Source organism: Odocoileus virginianus, chromosome 29, assembly GCF_023699985.2.
Source record: "Odocoileus virginianus isolate 20LAN1187 ecotype Illinois chromosome 29, Ovbor_1.2, whole genome shotgun sequence".
Classification (NCBI taxonomy): Eukaryota; Metazoa; Chordata; class Mammalia; order Artiodactyla; family Cervidae; genus Odocoileus; species Odocoileus virginianus.
Window position 1 is genome coordinate 3,762,286 of NC_069702.1, and position 9,928 is coordinate 3,772,213.

A 9,928-nucleotide genomic window follows, 5' to 3' on the forward strand; every position below is an offset into this window, starting at 1 on the left:
CACGGGGTCATAACGAGTCGGACATGACTGAACGACTTAACACACACATGGTTCTCTCACTTAACATATAAATATTTCTCTTTGTTTTTACATAATCTTAATACTTCATACTTCCATTTTACCATCATAATATTTATTTTACCAGGATGTTCAAATATAATATTTGTGGAATGTTTAGGCCATAAGGATATTGTTTTCACTTTTTCAGGACTATAAACAATGTTCAAAAGTACCTCTTCAGCATATTTTTCTTCTTTTCATTACTTCCCTAGAATAAATTGCCTGGCTCAAGAAGAAAAAATTTGAGCCTTCTTAATACATATTGTTATACTGATATTTAAGAAGATCACAACCAAACAACCCAATCAAAAAATGGAAGAGATTTACTATTTTCATGTGTTTCCTTCACAGTGATGAGTCCAGGGTGTTGCACAGAGATTGATAAATGAAGATGAATGAGTGAATGAATGACCAGGCATGGTCACGGAACCATCAGCAGTTCCTTAAGCAATGGAGTGAGACACCAGAAGTTTCTGATGGAACAGCTGGCTCAGCCTTTTCAGAGGTGAAAGAGAAAATCTGTGAGCTTAACTGACAATATACATTCTGTTCAAAGTGATGGAAAGGTGTTCCTTGGTCAAGACAATGTCACATCCTTGGGCCTGGGCTCCTTAAATATTAAATGACAGAAGTCTGTTTTTCCCTCCTTCTGCTTCAGTGCCCAGGTGGGAGATACTCCGTGAACACTCACCCCAGCTTCTGCCTGGGCCTGAAGCCCAGTTGGCAGTGATGCTCACACCAAGTGGTTCTGTGTGTAGGGCCCAAGGGTTTCCTCAACATGTCAGGATCCCAGTGCCAGGCACTGGCATGACAGCCACAGAACAGAAATGGTGGACAGAAATGAAGGTGTTAGGAAAGTGATGGGGAGTGTGGGGAAGTCCAGCACAGGTGGACAACAGACAGCAAACACTAACAGAGGTTCCTTGGTGAGGGCTGATGTGCTGTGGATCCTTCCACTTGGAAGCTGATGCCTATGCCTGGCTCCTGAGCACACTCCCTGTGGACTCCCCTGGCAAGCCAAGGACTTGGATGTCAGCTTAAGCCAAGCCTTCCCTTGCTAGAACCAAACATATTCAGCACCATGTGGGAAATTAAACTTGTTTTCAACCACTCGCCATATCTTGCCAGTGTGAGCCTTGGTGAGTTAAAAAGGGGATTGAGGGGAAGGTTGGAGAAATGGAATGTCTTTAACTCTCTTACTGTATCAACATGGTGTGGTGATTCTAGGAGTATTTATCTTAGCAATCTTGAAATCGATGTGACATAAGACAGGATTTCCACCAGGACAGTGCCAAGTGAAATCATGATCATTTTAAGATCAGGGTGATCAGGGGATTCACAACCATATGTCACCATGGATAAGAGGCTTAGGCCCTCTGCCCAGTTAACCCAATCTGAGTGTCAAAGGGAAAGAGTAACTCCTATTCTAGACTGTAGAATTTTGACTATAAGTAATTAAATTTACAAGAAACAAGCACCATATTAAATAGCCCCGCGACTCCCTGATTATGGGGGAGTGACCACTCCCGCTTCCTCCAAACAGGCCTGGAAAATAGATCCTCATGAGGCGGCAGAAAGGAAGACGCTTAACAGAACTCATGATCAAAGTATCTAGCTGCCTGTTTGGGGAAGCTGTCCAAGCTGTGTTTACCAACCCCCTGCCTCCCTTCCTCCTAAACACAGAGGAAAAACAAAGTAGAATCCTGAAGTGCATTTCAGAAAACTGTGCAAATTTCAGGCATAAAATTAGGGGCAGTCATAGCTACCGAAACAATCAAGTGACTAGGTCAAGATGGACGCTGACAAGATTCATCATGTAAGGGGAAAAAAACAGAGGCCTCTTAAATATTCTGACCGATATTTCCCTTAAACCTTTCAGAGCTATATATTTAGAGGAGTGTTCTCCCTCCCATTAAGGAAGACAAGTCATCTATAAAAATAGCTGCAGGAGGCAAGAGGGGGAGGTAAGCTCTCTAAGATTTATATGTAATATGGATTTTGAGGCACAGAAGAGGGAGACTTTCCTGACTGAGGAAGCGGAGATGACTTCACGGTAGGGGTGAGGGGTACACGGACTGTACCTTCAAGGATTCCAACAATTAGAGGTGAGCTTGAAGGGCGTTCAAGGAAAAGAAATCAGTGTGAATAAAGGCATAGAGACAATTCAGATTTGTGAGTTTTGAGAGTAATGCAGAATTAGAATGGAAAGGTGAGCTGGGACCCAATCATGAAAGGCTTTTAGTACAATAAGCTTTGAGTGCAAGAAGCTAGGGCTGTACTCAGGAAGCACTAAGGAATCATTGAAGGATTGTAGGCAGTAAAGCCGTAAAAGCTATGATTTTTTTTTTTATTGGTTGATTGTGTTTTTATTTTCCAGGCAAGAAGGCAGGGGAAAGATTAGCCCAGGAAGGAGAAGAAGGAAGGAAGAACCTTTAGGAGACTATTGCAATAATTTGGTGTAAGGGGATGATGGCTCAAACAACAGAAATAGAAACAGCTAGTGATGCTACTGACACTGATGGTCTAGATAAGCAAAGAGAACTTTGAAGTGATTAAATCAAGCAGAACTGTCAGTATGAGCATCTCAGTGGGACCAAAAATATTTTTACTGTTCATGGAACTAAAAGACAAAAGTCCACAGCGACTGGTCTTCCGAAAGGCTGACATGGCCATTCATGGAAAGGCCATGTATCCACTCCCTGTTGGGAAAACAGGAATTATGGAAGCATCTTCAAACATAAAGCACAAGAAATGTATTAAGAAACAGATGTTTTTTTTTTTTTTAAGAAACAGATGGTTAAATAAAGAACTATCCTAGAATTCACAAAAAAGGACATATCAGTGACCTATAAAATTTTTTAAAAATATAAACCTCATTGCCACCAATACTGATTCCTTATTGCCTTCCAGAATAAACCTCGGAACAGTGGTTTCCCCAGCTCTGAGCATATGGGGTGGGTAGAGGAGTAAAAGAAGAAAGGAGGAGGGAGAATGTCCAGAAGGGGGAAGGGCAGAAGGGGGCTAAAGCTGACTCAGACAGGCTAAGAGAACACAATGAGGATAGTTTTAAAAAGTGTGCATCATACTCTGGACTCAGAACATTTGCCTTCAGTTACTAGTAAGACTATACTTGGACTCTTACAGGCACACCTCTCGTGACATTACAGACTGGAACAGAAAGTTTCATGTAGAATATGAAATAAGCTGCTAAATATTCAGAAAATAAAATCTCCTATTTTGCACATGGCAAAATATATAAGTGTGTGTGTGTATGATCCCCTGGAGAAGGGATAGGCTACCCACTGCAGTATTCTTGGGCTTCCCTGGTGGTTCAGATGGTAATGAATCCACCTGCAGTGCAGTAGACCTGGGTTCAATCCCTGGGTTGGGAAGATCTCCTGGAGGAGGGCATGGCAACCCCCTCCAGTGTTTTGCCTAGAGAATCCCCAGGGACAGACGAGCCTGGAGGGCTACAATCCATGGAGTCGTAAAGAGTTGGACACAACTGAGTGACTAAGCACACAGCATGTGTATACATATATATATATGGGGCTTCCCAGGTGGCGCTAGTTGATAAAGAACCTGTCTGACAATTCGGGAGACTTAAGAGACATGGGTTTGATCCCTGGGTCAGAAAGATCCCTTGGAGAAGGAAATGGTCACCCTCTCCAGTATTCTTGCCTGGAGAATCCCATGGACAGTGGACGCTGGCAGACTGCAGTCCATGGGGTTGCAGGGTCGGACACATACACACACATACATACACACATAAACTGCACTAACAACAAAGCAAAATAGATAGAAAGATAATATTTCTTACCTATCAATTTTCCAAAGATTTAAAAAGCTTTTTAATACTCGGATTAGTGAGGGTGAAGACCCAATGGGCAATTTAAATCAGTAGTTTGAAACTGTTCATGCTCTTTGGCTCAGAAATTCTATCTCTAGGAAATGATACTAAGGAAATAGTAATTGATATTTGTAAATACTTTTTGTTTATTTTATTCAAAATTGGAAGTAACCCAAAAGTCCTACTTAGAAATTTCTTAAATAACTTTTAGTTTATCCATACACTGAAACACCATGTAGCCATTTAAAAGTATGCTACAGTGGGAGAAGGCGAGGGTGGGATGTTTCGCGAGAACAGCATCGAAACATGTATATTATCAAGGGTGAAACAGATCACCAGCCCAGGCTGGATGCATGAGACAAGTGCTCGGGCCTGGTGCACTGGGAAGACCCAGAGGAATCGGGTGGAGAGGGAGGTGGGAGGGGGGATTGGGATGGGGAATACATGTAAATCCATGGCTGATTCATGTCAATGTATGACAAAAATCACTACAATATTGCAAAGTAATTAGCCTCCAACTAATAAAAATAAATGAGAAAAAAAAAAGTATGTTGTGAAACACTATGTAGTGGCTTGTAAACTGGTTTGTTATACATTAACTGGAAAATTTGTGAACAAAACAGTATATGAACTACAATATCATTTTGAAAAATATATAATCTATGACTGAAATATATACCACAACCATGGCTAAAGTTAACCATGCTTATCTCTGAGGGGTAAAGCAATGACTGATAGTTATTTCTTTTTATCTTTCTAAACAAAGTTTCTATAACAAACATTTGCTACTATAATAAGAAAAAGAGATATTTAAAAAGCTGAACTGGTTAATGGGCCTCATCACTGTAATTACTGTAACAGATATTTGTTGAGCATGTACTACGGGCCAGGCAATCTCCTGCTATTGTGGGACTTCTCATTTAGAACACTTCATTTTGATTGCTTAGTCAGTTAAAGTGGAGAAGATAAGTATCTTTATATCAAGATTCTGCCCATTTCAAAAAACAACATCCACTTCATATCACATGTGAAACGAATTGCCAGACCATGCATGATACAAGGTGCTCAGGGCTGGTGCACTGGGATGACCCAGAGGGATGGGATGGAGAGGGAGGTGGGAGGGGGTTCAGGATGGGGAACACGTGCACACCCGTGGAGGATTCAAGTCAATGTATAGCAAAACCAATACAATATTGCAAAGTAAAATAAATAAATTAATTAATTTTTTAAAAAAATAAATAAAAATTTTTTTAAAAAACATCCACTTCAAATTAGCTTTAGCAGAAAAGAAAATTCAGGAGTTCATGAAACTGAAGTTCATGGATAACCAACTTCACACACAGCTAGATCAGGTGGAACTTTCAGAACTTGTTATCTCATGAAATTTCAGCCTACTTTTTCCTTTACAACTTCAGCATCAGTCTAGCTCTCCTGACACTGTTAGACAATGGCTGTCTACAACTCCAGACTTATGTCCAGTGTCCCCAACAACTCCAACAAAAATAGAAACTACCTTTCCAATAGTTTAAAAAAAAAAAGATTGAGTGCAGTTGGTTCTAACAGGATCACGTGCTGGGCCCTGAACCAGTCACCATGGCCTGAGAAGCATAATGCTCTGATCCGCCAATCCGGGGTTCATATGACCTCTGTTGGAAATAGACTGAGAGCAGAGGACAGATTGTCGCCCCCAAAGAATCACGGTGCTATTACCAGAATGAGGCACGGATCCTGAGACAGTGAAGAAAAAAAACAAAAACTGAGATAGCCACTACGGCCTTACAGTAGAGGCAAGATGGACAGGTAGGAGTCCTGGCTTCAAAGGGTGAAACTTCATCCGAAATACCACGCTGCATTTTGCCACTGTTATTTGATGAAGCAAAGGATGTGAACGTCACCAGGAAAATTCACTTTTAGGCTCATACTCACCCAAATGTAGATATATTTTGAAAACATCCTTACTTACATGTATCAATACATTCTGCCATAAGAATTCTGATCTCACAGTACAGATGTGAGATCTGTACACAGTACAAATAAACAGAGAATCAAGCATGTTAGACATCTCCTCATCTGACAGATGATATGAGAGGGACCCAAAGTCTTGTTGCTACCGAACAGCAAAGACAGACTAGAGCTCTTACCCATCTCTCCAGCCTTAGCATTGCTGCACCATGAGGACACACCCCATACAACTCTGGCCAGCAACAGCCCTTCAGATTTTTAAGATTTCACTGTGAATGAAGCACACTTAAAGCTTTAATAGATCAGCTCATAAACACCTCATTTTTGTTCTGGCTAAAGATTAAACAGTGCCTATCCATAGGGATAACTAGCTAAGTGGCAACATATGTCCCCCAAAGCTCACTTTGAATAAGTTCTCACTTTGTTAATTATTTTTCATAAGTATTTTAACATCTCAAAGCTCACACTTAATACTAAGAAACCAGGCTTGCCAAATACATTCACAGTAGAAGATCTGTCACTCTATACCTAGATCTACCATCTGCTAAACTTGTCTCTCCATAACTGGGAATAAGACCAATGTTCAAATCTAGGACTTGGTTACAGGGAAGGCACTGGGTTTTGGGAATAAGATCAAGATCTAGTAAGTAGGACTGGGCACAAGATCAAAACTAGTCCAGTAGAAAGTCTGATTTGATGCTGAGTAAATGAATCTAAGTCACTGCCATTAATAGCTTCCTTGCCACCTGCACACTTGGTCAAAAGACCCCATAAGCAGCTGTATCTACGATTCCATGGCTCAGGGACTTCCTCCAGCTTCCACCTCCCATTCTTTATTTTGAACCCTATTGTTTTGGTTTGGTTTCCCTGGTTCCTTCCTGTTTCCTTAAACTTGGATTTTCCCTCTTTGCCTATTCTCTTTGGGTTGATAACGGAGTTGCGTGGCTTACCTCGCTCCATCTTGGACCTTCAGTGATATGCTCTGCGGCCCTTGGCTTATCCTTCCTACCCTTCCCTGAACCCAGCCACGGCAATTCCAGCTGGGCTGGGAGCAGCCTGTGTCCAGTGGCCTGGCTCCTTGATTGCCTGGGAAGAGAGATGAGGCACTGAGTTCTCTTGGATGGAGCTACTGGGTCTCTTAAGTCTAAGATGAGGATTGTACCCATCTTCATCAGGGTAAGTTGGTGGCAAATACTAACTGAGCACTTCCTATGCGCCAGGCACTACCCTCGGTGCTGAAGATACGGCAGAGCATGAAACAAGCTCTCTGATCTCAGGCAGTTTAGATTCTATATAGACAGTGAGAAAGACAAATGTATGCACAATTAAGACAAAGTAATAGTAACTACAAACCAGGTCGGGACTGTGCTAAAATGAAAATTAAACAGAATGGCACAGACAGGTTCTGGGTGACTAGGAAAGGCCCCTTGAGGAGAAAGAACGAGTGACAAGAAGGAGCTAGCCTTGGGAAGATCTGGAGGGAGAGAGCTTTGAAGGAGAGGGGGTAGCAGATACAAAGGCCATGAGGCAGGAATGAGCTTGGCATCTTACAGGGATGGAAAAAAGACCAGCGAGGCAAGAGCCACAAAACGGACAAATAATCTGCTTGAAACGTGAAAGTGGGCTTGAAAACATGACAAGTTTTCCTCCCAATTCAACTAGATTTGCAACATAAATAAGATGCATAATTGTACATGTTTGTCACAAATCTTATTGGCAGTTCTGGTAAATAAATGTAGGATCAGTTGAGTCTCCTTGACGCCTGTCACTACTGTGAATACAGCCTCTGATAACATTGTTTTGTCACTTTTCACTCCCACCAGCAAAGAAGACAGATAAATGGCTTCCTGAGACAAATGGCCCCAGTCTCCAGGGCCCGGGGCTCTGAAGGAAGGAGACGTGAGCCTTGGAACATTTCTCAGGGTGGCTCCTTGAAGAGTTCATGGCCACGAGCTCTCTGAATCTGCTGCAGAAAGAGCTGCTGCGTTAATTCTTCTGAAAAATTAGATATTGTTTGTACTCCATTAAAAGTTCAAAAGACTTATAAAATCAATACCAGACTAATCATGTGCCACTGCAATGTGTAAGAGAAAATCCTTGATTATAGCAATAATAAGGATTTAAAGTGAAAAACACCTTTGTTTTGCCTGTATCTCACCACAGCGCCCTGGACAAGAAAAAAATTGTCCTTTCTGGGAGTGAATTCTCATGCAGGTAACATTCTTTCCAGGTGTAACAGCTGTGGAGGGTTGAATCATGCTTTGCATGCTAAGTCTCTTCAAGTCATGTCTGACTCTCTGCGACCCCATGGGCTATAACTGGTCAGACACCCCGTCCACGGGATTCTCCAGGTAAAAATACCAGAGTGGGTTGTCATGACCTCCTCCAAGGGATCTTCCTGACCCAGGAATCAAACTCACGTCTCTTACATCTCCTGCATTGGCAGGTGGGTTCTTTCACACTAGCATCACCTGGAAAACCCAACTGAATCATATCCCTCCAGAAATTCATGTTCAGCCAGAGCCCCAGAATGTGATCTAATTCAGACAGAGTCTTAGTAGATGTGATTATTTAAGACACACGTATCAGGGTAGGGCCTAAATTCGATGACTGGTGTCTTCATAAAAGAAAAGAGAGGGAAATTCTTACACACACACACATACAAGGAAGCAGGCCATGTGAAACCAGAGGCAGAGACTGGAGTGATGCAACTGTAAGCCAAAGAACACCAAGACTGCCAGATGAGGACCAGAAGCTAGCAGAGGCAAGGAAGGATTCCCTCCTAGAGCCTTCAGAGGGAGGAAGGCCCTGTCAACAACATCCCGCTTTCAGATTTCTAGCCTCCAGAACTGAGAGCAAACGTCTGTAGCCTTAAGCCACCCAGTCTGTGGTACTTGGTTACGGAAGCCCTGGGAAGCCAATGTACCAATCACGGGCGCCTCTGCCCTAGCACCAGAGGAGAGGGATGCTCCTGGGTGTTGGGAACCAGCTGAATCTACATCAGCAAAGTGGAAAACCGAGTATTTATTTGATAAAGTTGACCACCAGCAGTTTGGGAGGAGGAACTTAAATTGGACAGGGGTTAAAAGCTGGAACTTTGGAATCAGAAAGTCTGGATTGGGTCTGAACTCTATCCTTCACCTTGGTCAAGTTACTACACTCTAAGCCCCAGCTTTTCATAGGTAAAACAGGAACTTAGCTCACAAGCTGACTGTGGGATTTAGAGGGAAACCTCTGTGCCGAGCCTGGCCAGTGCCCATCCCACAGTAAGCCCTCACGGAAGGACAGCTGCTGTATCATTACACTCTTCCACCTGGAGAAACACTTCCTATCCTTGCAGGAAGGAATATGGTTAGACGCAAATGTGTTTTTAGAGTCTATACTTCTGTTTTTCATTCAGCTACTGCTCAGCATGACCTGTCTCAAACTAAAACATTCCACATTCACCAGTTCTGAATGAGAGACAGCGTCCCTATGTTCAGAGTGAGCCCAAACTCCCCCAAACATATTTTTAAATGATTTCTTGTCTGTCTTAAGATATATTTTCAAAAACATGGGTTTTAAGGACCACAATATTTTCAACAACAGTATTTCTTGAAAGCTCATCATTTGCCAGGCACTTCCCAAAGGTCTCCTCACTCAGACCTTACCACAGTTCTGCAAACTCAGTGAGAAACATCTGGTTTTACGGAGGAGGAGGCTGAGACTCCGAGAGACTTCTGAGGATTCCAGACTGACTCTAAATTAAAGTAAGAAATAAAAGCAGTGTTGGGGAAGGAGTGGGCGAGGTAGGGATGCTGCTGCAAACACTCCTCTTTCCAAAAGGCAAAATGAAGTCCAGACTAGAGAGTCAGAATTCAGCATCGGGAGGCCTGCCTGGGTTCTGATCTGGGCTCCACCCTCACCTGTTGAGGGAAGCACTGTTTCTCCGTGGACCTCACTGTCCCTACCTGTGAGGCAAGCCATGCAAACCAGATGATCTCTAATAGCACGTTCTGCTCATAAAACAAAATCGAAATTATTTAAAAAATCCAAATGATAAAATTAAAATTCTCT